Below are 15,880 nucleotides of genomic sequence, written 5' to 3'. Positions count from 1 at the left end.
GGCCCCTGGCCGCCTCCGTGACGAGGGCCCTATAGGCCGCCTGCTTAAGGTGCAGAACGTGGAGCGCAGCGTCAGTCACCCCACTCCCCAAATCACCCTCCAATTCAGTAATTTCGGCCTCCATCCGGGTCACCTCCTCCTGTGCGCGCCTCCGGGCATGGGAAATGAAGGAGAGGGCCTCCCCTCTCAGCACCGTCTTGAAAGCCTCCCACAGGGAGATAGCCGACAGGACTGACCCCACATTCTCCTCGAAATACCGTTGCAAGGATTTAATCAAGTCAGCGCGAATAGTGGGGTCGCGCAGGTACCAAGCGTTGATTGGAGCTACCCTGCCCTCCCCCCTCGGGAAGACATCAAAATGCAACAGGAGCGGGGAGTGATCTGAAATGCCCCTCGCCAAATGGCGCACCTCCCCCACCCTCCCGGCATAGGCCGCAGGGACAAGGATATGATCAAGCCGCGAAAGGCTACCATGGGCACCCGAATGGAAGGTGTACTGCAGCTGAGTGGGATGCTTTAAACGCCAGCAGTCCACCAATCCCAGTGTGTCCAAAAGGCCCGACAGCCACGCCTGTGCCCGGGGGAGGTCCCTAGGGGGATAACGATCCATAGTCCCAGAAACCACCGCATTGAAGTCCCCCCCCAACCACCAGAAGCCCCCCCGGAAGGTCAAGAAGGAGGCGTCCCAGGTCCGCAAAGGTGGTGGACTGTAACCCCGGTGGGACGTACACTGAGACAAAGACGACTACTTTGCCCTCCATTCTCCCCACCAAAACAGTGTAGCGTCCCCTCTCATCATGGCGCACCTAGTCTATTTCTAGCGGGAGCGAGGTCTTGACCATAATGCCCACCCCTCGTGAGCCTGACGTAAAGCCCGAGTGGGCCACCAAACGATAACCACGTCGATTCATGGCACAAAAGGAGTTACCAATAAGGTGTGTCTCCTGCAGAAAGACCACATCAGGCGAAATCCGTTTCAGATATTGCAGGACCACACCCCGCTTAATCCTATCCCCCAGCCCGTTAACGTTCCAGGACAACAAAGTCAGGTCCCTACCCCCCATCACATACAGAAGCCATCATTTGTCCCCCCGAGAGCAACTCAAAAACACCAGTACAATAAAGGGCTTGCCTTGCGGTAGAAACGAACCACACCCCCCCCAACCCACCCAACCCAACAGAACTCCCCCCACCCTGCACCCCTGCATGAGCCCAAACAGCCCCCCCAAAGTGCAGTGTGCCTGTCGCCCCATAGAAGAAAACTAACTAGTCCCCCAGAGGAGGAGGGAGATCCCCCAAGAGACCCCGCATGACCTCCACAGGAGGGGAACTTACCCTAACAGTCAATGGTGACAATGGTGACAATAACACAGCCCGGAGCAAGGCCTACCATTAGTCCCTTAGGCCTGACCCGGCGGGCCCTCCCCACCAACCGCACCCCCCCCCCGCCCCCCCGGCCCCGATCTCCGGGCAAAGTGTCCAGCCAGTCCCCGGCCGCCTCGGGACGATCAAAAAAGTGCGTGCGGCCATCTACCTCCACCCTCAGCTTAGCTGGAAAAAGCATCGAATATTTGAGATTCAGGTCTCGTAGGCGACGTTTGACACCCAGAAAGCTTAGTCTCTGCTTTTGGACCGCCGGGGTAAAGTCAGGATAGAAATTAATATCCATGTTGTCAAGTCTGACTGGCCCTTGGAGCCTAGAAGTCTGCAGGATAGCGTCTCTGTCCCTAAAATTGAAGATCCGGGCGATGAGAGGCCTCGGAGGGGCGCCGATCTTAGGCCTACCCCCGGGGACCCTATGGGCCCGCTCCACTGCAAAGAATTTGCTCAGCCCCCGAGGCTGTAGGTGGGTGAGGACCAGGTCCTCCACGAACAGATCCGCTGCCTCCGCCTCTCGTCCCTCTGGCACCCCGATAATGCGGACGTTGTTTCTCCGGGCCCGACCCTCGGAATCCTCCAGTCGACGATTCATCAGGGCGCTCGCCTGGCCAAGCCTGCGCACCTCCTGTTGGAGGGCCGCCACGTCAGTTGTGAGGCCCGAGGTAGAGTGGGCCAAAGAATCGACCCGGTCATTCGTTTTAGACAGATTGGCTCTCACGAGGCCCACGTCCACGAGGACCGAGTCGATCTTCTGCGCCAGAGTGTCGAAGCGCTGGTCCACCGAGGCCTTCATCTCGGCGATGGCGCCCATGACGTCCCGGAGGGTCAGGTCCGTGGGCGGAACAGGAGCATCAGTCGGGCCCGTGGGGGACCTACGCAGCACCTCTGGAGATCCCTTCTGGAGGGTGTAGCGGTCCATGTTATTGGATTGTTGGGCCGTGCCACGACGGGTCGACTTCACCTTGGCCCGGTCGCCATCTTGTTTTGTGGCCATGGTCGCAATCCCCAAATCGAGCCAATCTCCTCAGAAAGGGGGCAGACAATCCCGTTCAAGGGCTCCGGGGGGGGGCGACCACCGCTCCTCAGGATGGTTCGCAGCCGGCGGGCCGGCAGGGCAGCCCAACGAGGCCACAGCACCGCACACCGCCCCGCAACCCAACCTCGCCTGGCAGCGAGGAGGGCGCAAAAGCGAAAGTGAAAGTGCGGGGCACGCGAGCCACCCAGCCTCGCCCGCCGCTGTTGTTCACTTTGTGTCCGGATCGCCCCACAACTCCAATACGGGGGGCCGGCGTGGAGAAGGCCGCAAACCTCAATCGATGCTCCTGCCGGTGTCCGAGGTCCGATTTAAAAACGGAAAACGGGCGTCACCTCTGCTCGGGCTCACAAATACAGTCCCCTCATCTGGGACAGGATTCTGTCAGGATTTATGCAGGAGGTCGCGGAGGTCCTCGGGAGCCTCGCACCTACGCGGCCATCTTGGTTGCGCGCTAGGCTCCTCCCTCTCCCTTGGCGATCTTGATTTGGTAGCTATTACTAACCCGGCTACTTTATTAACCGATATGGGAGAAAGTGGTGAACTTAGGCGGTTCCTTGTCCAGAACAGGTTGAATGGAGTCAGCCCGACCGGCAATCGTATTCTGGTCAAATTTATTACAGATCTGAACCACTATGTCCAGGAAGAAACTGTCAAGAGTGTCACAAAAGGCCTGACAGCAACTAGTCGTATTATTCCTAAGAAGTGAGGCCAGTTTTGATACAACCTGAAAAGGTAATTTCGAAGAATTGTTAGCACCTTCAATTTTTTTGAGTAAAATATGAGGATTTTTCTTTAATCAAGTGCGCTTTATAAGTATGCAGACAAACTTTAGATTTATCCTTTTCTGTCTTATTATATTCTTTCCTCCATTTCCATTCTTGTCTTCTACAGACTTGTTTCTAAGGTTATCGGAAAATCAAAGGGCTGAAGGTCTACCTCAACGTGAATGGTAGTGTCTGAGTGGACATGGACAAAGCTGAGTTTAGCCATCCAGTGCAATTCAGCGTTCTGTTTTCTACATCTCTAAAATGTGTGCGCATTGTGTCTGCTAATGTTTGATTAAGTACATCTGCCTGTTAAACGGTTAGTCCAAGCTAATGGCAAGGAATCTTTTATTGCCACTTGGGAATTGTTAGTAAACAGCCCATCCAATGTATGTCCTGCTGTGTGGGTGGGACCGTTAACTAATTGGGCAATGCCCAAGCTACCTAAGATCTTAATGAGGGCTACTGTCATTATCAACAATATTTTTCAAGTGAAAACTGAAGGCACCATGAATAGTAGCGTCTTTCTCGCAGAGATTTTCCTCTGAGAGACCTGTATAAGTAAGACATTTTTCCCAGGACGTGTGGGGGGAGGGGTAGTAAATAAGTATACCTCTGAAGGACTGTATTTTGGAGAGTTCAATATTGAACTTAAAGGCGTCACCCTCTTGCAATGATGCTGGTTCAATAATACCTAACACTGTTATACCTATGGATCGTGGCTAAACCACCATCACGTTTCAGTGGCCTATCCAGATGGTGTAGGATGAAATTAGGGGGTGTTGCTACGGGCCGGAAGATTGATCAGCCCAGGTCTGTGTGACCCAGGCTAAATCGATCTGATGACTGTCGATGAAATCTACAAACTCAAACTGATGTTTTATCAATTATCTTGCATTAAGCAGGGAATATTTAACAGTATTAATAGGATTAATGGGTGTTTTTGTGATATCGGTACGGATAGTGCTTACAATTCCCTTTGGGCACCACCAAGGTTAAGATGGCTTCACAGTTGAGGCAAGCCATATCTTTTCTGTGGATTAACATAGAGGTCTAGACAGAGACCTCCCTAGGGCTTGCCTTTGATATTAAGATTGTGAAGTTCTTCCGTTAAATATACTATCTTTGGTAGGAGATGGAGGCCAACACGAGCAGGGGAGAAGGCGCTGTTCGCCATCGATGCACAGACGGGCTTGACTTTAGTGCACAAACGGCATTGACGCGCTTTCTGCCTCATTAAATCCCATCAGGATAAGGTGGGTGGGACCACAATGCATGCGCTTTGCAGCGCGATGAAGTTAGACCAGGTGGGAAAAAACAAGATTTAACCAGGGTCCAGCTGCCCTGTTAGCCACTCACCAGGCTCCCCTGGGAGGGATGAATACTGATAAGTTAAGATAATGGCAAGTAAACAGGAATAACATAAAATTATTAAAAAACTGTAAACACCTTTCTCAAGATGGCGCCGAAGTAGAAGCCAGGCATCTCCTTTAAAATGCACAGCCGTGTGTTACAAGGAAAATAATGCGGGAGGTTCAATATTGATCACCAGTGCTTGTTCAGATGCCGGGGCGAGCAACGGGAGTGTAGCCAGCCAAGACTGGTCACGTAGCCTCTCAGAATTATGGGAAGTAACCATGCTTACAACGGATGTCTCCGTAATGACATAACAATTCTTCCCAAATGTGCAAAATAGTGAAAAAACGAATCAAGGCGTAACTCTAAGATAAGTGTCTCACATTAGGCACCAACTGTTACGTAAACTACGACTCTGGCGTATTTCTACAAGGTTTGCTTTCCCACCCACAGGTGACACGAGTGAACTCTGTTCAAAGCATCAACAATGAATGTGAAAGACAGATTACTATAGCCCCCACAGAGCACAACTCAATGTATTGTTGAAATAGAGTTATTGTTCTCGAGTTACTAACAATCCTTATGAAGGGATCGGGGGCTCCATGGTAATAGAACGAAACCTATTATGTTGTACACAATATTATAGACACACACACACACACTGCACATACAGTATGTCTAAAACCACTCAGAAATGTATAAAAACACAAATAAGGCACGTTATACATAATGAGAATAATACGAACATTTCTAACATAATTAAAGCGTCATCTAAAACCTAACACAGTAACATCTACTTCTATGCACTACACTAAGAAAGCATGGATGGCAGAGCAACTGGCAGTCTAGAGTTTCTTAGGGAGAAGGGGCGTACTGCATCCCTCGTCGACAGCGAAAGCAGTCTTTATAGGCAGAGGCGTGAAGACAGTGTTCCTTGTGAAGGGCAAACACATGCAGCAGGCCTCCACCGCGACTCTGCTTTATCTGCTTCAGGCGAGATGTAGCATCTGCGAAGTGCGCCTGCAGTAGGTGACACTATCGCTGGCAGAATTTAATGCGATAACCTGGGCGTAGAACCTCTCCTGATCAGTGATCAAATGGCAGTCCTTATATTCTAAATCTTATCAGAAATTGAAATTTCTGACTTCAGTTTAGGAATGTCTGACAGTTTATGTGCATCAAGGTGTGCATTCCAGATGTTAAAAGGACGTCAATTCAGACGACACTATTTCAGCTATATTTCTGTACTTGTTCTTATTTGACACCGACATGGTGATAAGTAGACACTTGTCACAGACTAATGTTGCATCAGGTGTTCTATCTATGACATTAGTTGAATGACTTGACACTTTCACAGTTCTTATAAAGATAGGGTCAGACGACATCCGCGTCAAATGGCAAATATGATAATGAATCTGCATAAATCAGGGAAGATGGTGACTTCCATTGTCTTAGATTGAGAAGATGGTGAATTCCATTACCTAAGATGGAGTAAGGACCTACATAAAATAGAGTTGGACTTTAGAGGCTTTACGCCACGAGAAGAACGCCAAAAACCTGCAGCATGGATTCCTTCAAGAATTCAATTTTCTGTGGAGTCACTGATAGCCCAGGAAATTCAGGTGAACCGGGACCAACTGTGGAATCGGCTCTGATGCAGAAAAAGACCAACTAACCTTGCGACACCCTCCCATTGGACAGAGACTGGCAGGAGGTGCTTTTTTGTGCTTGCGTTAGGACTTTGATTTTACCTTACCAGAGAACTCAACTGTGTAGTTGACTTTTCATGGAAGCGTCTTCAGGAATGATTTTGTACCCTCGATTTGGAGTGGAAGCGGTGCTTAGGCGAGACCTGTGACTACTTCTTGTGTTCAGCGACATACTACTTAGTTTCACGTCCTGACAGCCTCCCTGAGCATGAAGGTGCACCTGTCACACAACTGAGTCATGTCTCAAGCCCAAGCACTAGACAAACACCTTGTGTAGGTCAATGACCGACATCTACTTTCTTCAGTTGCTGCATGTTTTGAAAGCTGTGGTATTAGGAGGGGACATTGTTTCCTAGCACACTGGATTTCATTCTATTTTCAGGAGTTGTTGCAAATATGACAAAACTGGGAGCAGAGCTCTGGATCTGCTTTAGAAGGAAAAGAACTGTTGTCAGCGCACATGGGTGGCCCATATAAGAGACTCAGCTCTGTCGCTTCTGATGCGGTACAGAGTTAATGGGGAGTCTGACGCCTGAAGAGTATTCTAAGGTGAATTTTCCATCAGAAAACCTATTACAAACTAGTAGGGATGTCCAATAATTATAGTACTTACTGGTGGCTTAACATTACATCCAGTAGTTGGACTCGTATCCCTCGTGGCTGGACATCACATAATATTCCAGGTTGGATCACCATGACCTCCAAGGGTTTGGCCGTCTGCCCCTCATTGGGCGCATGCACTCCATGTGCTAATTGTCGCTGTTTTAAGTGTGCGGCTAGAGAATGGGCTGATCTAGCTCCCAGGAAACATCCACGTATTACTTCTCAGTTGCTCAGAAATGCTTTTGGAGTTTGGGCTTGTCAGTCCTGGGTGAAATCTACAGAACAGTGTTTCCCAAACTGTGGGTGGTGGTTTCCCATCCAAGGGTGAGGAGTGCCACAGAACAACTAAAATACAATTGTTATTTAAAGATTAGTACAACTGCAGAGCACAGAGATGCTTGTGTAGTAATACTTAGCAAAAGTTTTCTAATATGTTATATTCCATGCTTTCGAAGACCGATTTAGAAGTAAAAAAACATCTCGAGCCATTATCCCTGGTCAGGCATGGTTACTGCATCCAGTTGGGGGTTTCCCTCGTTTTCCGGGAGGGGTAGTCCTGCTTTTATACCCTAAGTAACAAAACTAATAGTCCCTGAATGATAAACCACAGGATTGGATCACCTACACATGCTTGGCTATGGGAAATGTAAAACACTATTGAGGACTGGAATCCCACACTTGATATACAGAATATTGTGCCCGCCAAATGGACATTGAAAAAAGATGTTGCAATTCACTTAGGAGCTCCGTGGGCTTATAAAAGCACTCTGTCTTTGGCATTGTGCCTCTATCTGGCCATGGAACTCCGCGGTGGCTTACAGTGTTCTTATAATGTACAGCAGGGGATACTTTATCACATACATCATTGTACAGCACACTGATGCCCTCGGAAGTCTGTGCTAATAAATAAAGCACATACATCACATAATAAAAAGGAACTAATTCATGGATTTTCTCACCATCTTCAATGATACAAGACTCGATAATACCCAGGGCAGGTGCCCATGCTAGGTTTTTTTCTCTCCCCAGGAAGAATATTTTTCCCCATGGAGAACTCCCTTTCTCTGCACTAAAGCCAATTTGGAGGATGTTTGCTTACCATTCCCACCGTGGACAGGGATTCATCCCCGCCATTGACAGGAGTAAATCTCCAAACCTTTCTAGGCTGGGAATGGGTTGAAAAAACTTTAACACACAGAAACACTCCTGGGTCTTGAGAAGAGTCAGAAAAACCGAGCTGTACGGCTAGGTTAATCTGACCCAGGTGTTTCTGTGTGTGTTAGATATAGGAATTGGGCGTGAACACCTGCAGGTCTCTAGATCTCCCCTGGCCCTCTCTTTTTTGTGTAAATTTGAAAAAAATATTTTTCAACACCCAAATAAAACTACGTTTGTGAGTATTCCCAAAGTTTCAAGGCACTGTTCTTCTGCAACATCAACTGAACATGGGAGCCAATTTACTACCATGCGGCGTTACATCACAATAAGGCAATACTGTGTATGGGTAAATCTTTAAACAACTGTAAAATGGCATTTTGAGAATAGAAAAGTGGCTTTAAATATTTAAAATAACCATATTAACTTTGACAATCAGCTTTGAAGTATTTAGAAGCACGAAAGGTCTCTTACAAAATGCCAGAGTTGCGTGCTTTCAGGCAGCGCCCCGCGATAAATGTTTAATCGCAACACAGGAATCAGAAAATGGCGCATGCTCTTAAAAGGAAGTGAGGGGCAAACGATGATCCTTACCTGGATCTACTGTCTTGCATATTCCCTTATAGATGGATGCCCGCTTCCTTATGCTCCTGTGAAAGAGAAAATTAGACCAGGGTGAGCAGCACTGGAAACTCCGCTTTTTCACAACTCCGTGATCTGACAGAGCTCCAGCACCTATGGATGGGTTGAAGGAGCAAAGGCCTAGTTATTTCAGAACGGATAGCACATTATAGCTGGCACATTTAGTTATAAAACCACGTGGTCACAAATTGGACTGTGGTCACTAATTTGTACATTTCTACAATGTGGAGTTATGTTTTGCCGGATACATACACTTCTGGCAAGTGACGTTATCACACGTGGCGAAAACTGTGGACTGCTCTTACACGCGCAGTGAGTACATTTAGTAGGACTAGCTCTGCAAGCTGTTGATACCCGAGCTTAAGTACCGCAATAGCCCTTCAGAGGGCTAAATAAAACCGAGCTGTAAATAATCTACCACCCAGACTCGCATGCTCAGCAGTGTCGCTACTACAGGCGCAGGCTCAAAGATCCCTGGCGCATCTCTGCAGCAACCATTCTGACGCTAATGATCTCACAACCCAATGCAGTTCTTTCCAATAGTCACTGATGCCCTTGGGTTCTCAAACACAGTCTGGTATCCCCTCCCCCTGAATAACTCTGTGCTCTGATACAAAGATGGCGGCCTTCTTCAGGGCTCTGAAGATTGATCTTGGGACCAGGGTATGTCTGCACTTTCCACTTACTAGGATTGAAGGACGGTAATTTGTCAGCATTTTTCAACCAAATGATGTGCAGGATTTTATCTTATCAATAAACCAATAAGAAGTTCCATTAGTGTTTTTTCGGGTGGGTTCATCACTTTAACTTTACTATTGGGTAATTAATCTCAGAGTAATTAATACAGGACTCCAGTTCATCACATGATTTTTGCATTTATCAAGAAGTTCTTTTGTCAGGAAATCTGAGGTAAAACTCAGATTTTCTTTTAATATATTTACAGGGAAACCGACATAAGCCACTCTGTTCTTAAATGTTCCCTTTTAGCCCTGTTAGCTGTAATACTTACCTATAATCTTCCTTTTTATTTTCTTTAATTTTTATTTACGTGGGTGATTATTCAATCCCCTTTTACACTTTATCATCACGCTGCCTTTTACCAACAGCTCTTCCCTCACATTGTACATGAATCTTCACAGTGACCCTTATTACTCACCGACACCCTTCTGATTTCTTGAAGCAATGTTATTTCTTTCTCAATTTAATTTGGCCAATAAATTTGTATCACCGGGTAATTAACCTGAGAAAAAGGCACATCCCTCCGATAGGCTTCTCAAGTAAATACTAAAGCATTCAAGATGCATTCACAAGAGCTACAGTGGCCAAAAAGTGGAGACGCTTCCAGGGCGCCCGTGGCCAGGATCAGGGAGTCCCATTGTCCAATAGATCGGGATCATCACATACGCTGAGGATTTCCGTCCGACTACGTGGTGATTTAACGTTTGTGATTTCCTTAAATTACTTTTTCCGCCACAATGATATCTTTATTTTGTGTCATGATCCTCCCCTCTACCTAAAGAAGGGGGGAGTGTTGTGGAATAAAAGGGGAGTACACCCAAACTGTGCCCTCACCCATGGGCATTTCCCAGTTTCAGGCTGTAATGAAACGGAAAGGGTATATAGGGGCACATGACACTTTGGCAGTCAGCCCTGCACCGAAGTCTACCTCCCCGTGTGAAGTTCTGCCAACTCCCCAAGAGGCGACTCCTCCACTGCCCCTCCCGCTAGGGTATGGGGCGATGTAACATTTGTATTAACATAAGGAGTGCATGGTGGTTACCTGCAGCACGACTGGCACCTTTTGCAAGTACATAGGACATGGGGAGGATGTGGTCTGACGGCTAGAGCTGCCGGCCTTGGACCTGGGAAACCAAGGTTCGAGCCTCGGGGTCGCGTCCACATCACATAATCTCCCCGTGCCTACCCAAAAAAAAAAAAGTGTGTCCTTGTGTAACGTTAGCGGTGTTCATGTAAAGCGCTCCAATACCTTCGGGTCGAGTTTGCGCTATATAAATATGCCCCAAAAAAAATATAAGGTGCTTTCCCAACAAAAGGTGAGGCCATTCCAGTTTGCCTGGAACTAGGCTACACCTTGAGGGTCTCATGGTGTTTTCATTCCTTTTGAGCTGAAACCCCTAAATCCCAGTTCGCTAGTTGCATATGGAACTCAATGGGTCCAGAGGTGTCCCTGATCCTGTGTGTGCCCCCAAAACCTAAATATGTCAACAATGACCATCTAATCACGTGATCGGGTCCCCCTAAGGTTAGGTTTCTAAGGGCCTCTGGTTGGTGCGCGCCCATTCTCAGAACCCTGTGTCCTAGTTGAGATTTTCAACATAAATACAAGTTAGGGCAGTAACTGGTTTCCCATTCAAGAGTTTATTATCCCCTCTCATCCCTAGTTATAAACCACAAAGGCACTGTAGCTCTGTTAACTAGAAGCCACGGATTTGTGGACTCGGTCTTTGGTTCTCTAAATCCATCACTTTCCGTGGGTGGGAATTACAGGTTTAGTTTGGATGATAGTTTTTGATTGGTTAAAATATATTTTTTAGCAGATTTCTGGGCATAGGATCTTAAACCCTCTAATCTGCACAAAGGGCTTTTGAGAATCTAGAACAAATGGTAGATTTATTCTCTCCAGCACATTTTATCTATTGAATGGGAAAAGTAAACAAGGCCATCTCGCTATAACTGAGACCCACACATTTCTAGATACAGGCAGGACCTTCCAATGCTTTCTACAGTGGGTAACATTGTCCAACAGCCGCAATATCATTTTGAGTATAGCGCCTTGCACATAATTGCTATAAAACCTGGCCCCAGAAACTGCTTTAATCTTCCGACTTCTCCTATGTTTTACTATGGCTGAACACTAACATTTCGTGTGTATAATTACTGGGTTATACTGTATCCAACCCTACAGCTACCACCTTGAATAAGCCTTGGAAAGTCATGTGAGTAACTTTATCATTCAACAGAGTGCCCTAGGATGCAATATGTGAATGTCAGCAGCTATGCTCAAATAAGTCAGGTGATCAAGAATACAAACCACACACAGATCCCACAACCAGCACATTTTGTCTATTTCATGGAAGCATGCAAGACGCCCCACTGCGAAAAACATGGTGTTAAGTAGCTACATCAACGTCACTCCCTCATGAATGCCTTACCAAGGGGATACCCAATCTATCCATCAGCACATCTGTAGCGGTTACCCCTTTACTACTGTATCCCACCGTCCACAGATACTGCCAAATTCTCGCCGAGTGCTCCAGGATACAGAGAAAAGGCCTCTTTAGCTCTGGCTGCAGATAAGCATTGACAACATGGATGCTTTACACAACAAGTTAAGACTTTTAAACCCTTGTTGTCAAAAGGCAGAACAGTGGGACGAATTAATGCAAGTCTATGCCATGACTCTTCCCCATTTACCTGGTCAATAACTATACAAGGAGAAAGGGCTTCCAAGGTACACAGTCTGAATTTATGAAAATACCAGGACTCACGACTCCTGAGGGAGAAAGAGAAGAGTTTTCAAACCTTTCATGACATTTTTTTTTTTTTCCACCCCACCAAATGGGAACTTTTTTTACTTCATGTCAGTAGTAAAAGTACTGTTCAGCGTTATATTAAAGTACACTTGTGACAGAATTCGAACAGGGGCAGCCATTAATCCCTACAGCTGTTTCAAAATGTGAGGGTACAAGATCTAAAAATGAATAAAAGGTAACACTGATGTCTACAGTCCCATTTAAAGCGGCCATTCCAGGATCTGTCGAAAGCCCCATAATTACGCCAGCGAAATGTATGATATTTCTCAAAATTACACGTTACATTATTTCATGTATTATTATTTTTTTTATACGAAGTAGATCACACTTTAAAAAGTATATTGAGATACCAGCAGGAGACTGGTGCGAGTAGAAAATGTCCGACACACATGCTGGTATCTTGAATATTTTTTTTATTTTATTGTTATCAGATCTGCTCTCCGCCAAAAAAAACTGACCAAGATACTGTAAATCACATTTCGCTACTAAAAACGTAATTTCTGTAAATTCACACTGAATTTTATAATAATTCACAAGAAATAATTCTGAGATTTCCCGAGACTTATCAGTAACCTGACCTTTACCTCATATTAACAGCAAAAACTTAGCTTTTCTGGGATCTCAATGTAGGGCAGTTGTAAAAAATAAGATTTGGGACGATTTCCCTCTTCTGCTAAATTCTGAACAGACAGATCTATTGTAGGTGGGCTAGAAGTATGCACCGCGCATGATTTAAGTCATCCACTTTGTCTAACGCCCATAAAAATAGGACACATTTCTTTAATGCTCAGAAAGCATACATTAATGGCTTATCTATCAACCACCATTATAAAGTTTTTAAGGGTGCAAATAATGGCATGTCCTATGAAGTGAGTTGCCCTTTTAACCACAGAAAGAAAGACAGACTTATATAGGACTATAAAACTGATGTACGCATGCTAGAAGATGGAAGCATATTAAAACTTTATAAGCATGTGGTCAGACTGCCTGGTGACTGCCAGCAGCTAGGTACTTACTGGCTGAAACAACAAGAACAGAGATTGCAAACACTGAAATGTCAGCTAGGCAGTGCCTCTTGAGTATACGTCAACCCCCCTTCTAGAAAGACAGGCAAGTTCATCTGTTATTGATGGCTGCTAAAACAACACTCACACATTCTGCCTGCTGGCATAAAAAAATGTAGAGATTCATAATCTCATCATTGCTACAAAGGGCTCTACAGAGGGGGGAGACATTTCTGAAACAAATTGGAAACTGGGAAGAGGGAAATAAATACAAAAAAAACTAGTCGAAAGAAATATGGAGTAAAATAAGTAATCTTGCAAAAACATATATTGACTGTTTTTATCATATTATTAAATACTACAACTGGGCATTCATGGTCGTATCCTTCTGCTGCAGACAACGGCAACCTATTGTAATGAATTTATAAATCGAGTTTTGTATAGCGCGAACTTGACTCGAAGGTATCTTAAGCGCTTCACAACATTTGCACATCATCAACTACACGAGTTACATTTGGAGCAAGTATAGATACAGAGAGACTATATGTAAACGAAATATATGATAGACATCAGGCTATAAAGAGGACACCGTTTTGACGAAGATATAGTATAAGTGTGAATGGCGCTTTACAGAATTAGCACGGCATCAAGTGCAACAGGTTCCATATGGAATTAAGAGAAACACATAATGGTATGAAGGATGATATTTGAGGTAGACACAGTATATATATATATATAGGACAATACTTGAAGTGGATACGGTAAATATATAGTGCATCACAGATTTAGCATAGCCGCAAGTGTAAGAATTACATGTGGAGTACATAAAATGCATAATAACAGTATAGAAAGGAATTTTTCAGACAGTAGCATAGAAGGGGGGAATAGATATAGTAGTAGCTTAGGTAGGATGCTGTGAAGGCGAGGAAAGTAGCGGCACAGTTGTCCCCGTGGTAGTGCTGCTCAGATATATTTAGAGGTTGCAGGGTGTTAGCCTTTAAAAGTCGGATGGTTTAACAGTGTGGGTTTTAAAAATGTGTTGAAGAGAAGAAATTCAGTTTCCTCTTGAAGTGAGGGAATGAATGATTGTTGCGTAAATCTCGAAGCAGCGAGTTCCAGATTCTAGGAACATTCCCATGGAAGGAGAGGGTGCGAGATTTCTCTTTTTTTTTGTTGTGCTTAAATTGGTTTGACAGTTGAAAAAACATATTATTGACATATCAGTAAATGTAAATGTATGTGTCTTGTAAAGCGCACTGCTGCCCTGAGGCGTCCTGGCGCTGTATGTTATTACCTATAAAATGCCTACAAGTTCTTTCGCTGAACTCCGTTATGCTGTGGTAGTCCATGGCGGCGACGGAATCCTTGTCTCAGGATGTGATATTAAGATATGATGTATCAGTAAATATAAAATGTGCAAGTTATGTTACAGAGTTCTTGTATAGTGCAATATGCACAGTTTGCAGTGATCCTATGGAACTTTTGACACTAGCAGCCCAGCGGGTGGTTGACCCAAAGAGAAGATGCTCCAGTGGGTGGAAACAGGCGCCGCGACCCCTTACATCAACCGATGCTTGTGGCCCTAATTACATTCGGTCTGATCCAGAGAGCGAAGGTCTCTATTGGTCTGATGAATATTCCTTACCTATATTTTGTCTCATTAGTATTGAAGTATTTTGCTCTCCATGTGCTTCCTGTCCCCTACCTGCTAATTTCTCATTATGGGTTACCACCATGGGGCCGGTTTGTGACTTATTGGTAATCTGTGCATGTCAACTGAGACGAAAGATGTGTGTTAGGCCAAGAGCTCTCGCCTTCAGATGCTGTGTGCATGTCAGCGCCTCCAAGCTCCTTCACAGGACTATGAGCAATACTTTACTTTACGTGTTGCCTATCATTCATTGTGTTTTGGAATCCAGAGCGCTCCTTTGGCCACTGTTTCTTGAGAAATTAACCATTAGGGCCCATCAGGCACTAGGGCTCATCATTTATGAATTCTTTAAGAACTTAAGAAATAGAACAGCACGAATTTGCTAATTTTGGTCACATTGCAAGCTTATTTTCCCTCTCTCGGGAAGCAATACATGCCAGGAAAGTTAATCTACCGCAATCTTCTGAGAGCCTATTATTTGGAAACAAGTATTGCTTACTTCTTGACACAATGAATGCTGAACACAGTATGTAAATCCGAATCACATCATGGCAAAAATGAGAAACTCACCCTGACGGGGAAATTAAAAAAATAGGTAGACGGGTCATAAGAATTCCTCTGAGGCTACACACCAGATGCTAGAGTTTTCAACCTTATGAGCATACAAACTTACAATATTAGCCACCCTTAAGCATGAGGTCTGTAATTTTGAGACTGTACACACTTTCAAGAGCCACAGGGAAGCACCCTCTTACATCACTCCTATCAGAGCCCAACAAGGAGGTGCAAACTATGTATGACAGTGAAGCCAGGCTAACCTGAAATTTGACACATTTTGATTATATCCAGCCTTGAAATACCCCCACAGGTTCAAGGCCGCAGCTCATATACAATTCATACACATGTTCTCAGCTCTTGCTGTAGCAGTGCGACTCAATCAAGGACATCCGACCCAGCAAGGCTAATGTTCTCAAAGCAAGGGAGAAGGATCGCCTTCACTGCACCAACGCTCTGCAACTCGTCCTA

General features: G+C 45.4%; 1 protein-coding gene across 7 annotated transcripts in view; it reads right to left on the bottom strand.

The window, feature by feature from the left end:
• TLN2 (talin 2) overlaps nucleotides 1-15,880 on the bottom strand; it is a 1,262,084-nt gene that overhangs the window by 1,102,495 nt on the left and 143,709 nt on the right. For all 7 annotated transcript variants that reach the window (XM_085643650.1, XM_085643649.1, XM_085643651.1 and 4 more), the window contains exon 2: nucleotides 8,598-8,653. The gene's annotated coding sequence lies outside the window, so the exon portion shown is untranslated. The remainder of the gene's footprint in view (nucleotides 1-8,597; nucleotides 8,654-15,880) is intronic.

This window comes from Triturus cristatus, chromosome 3_1 (genome assembly GCF_964204655.1).
Source record: "Triturus cristatus chromosome 3_1, aTriCri1.1, whole genome shotgun sequence".
Taxonomy (NCBI): Eukaryota; Metazoa; Chordata; class Amphibia; order Caudata; family Salamandridae; genus Triturus; species Triturus cristatus.
This window is presented reverse-complemented; position numbering and strand designations above follow the sequence as displayed.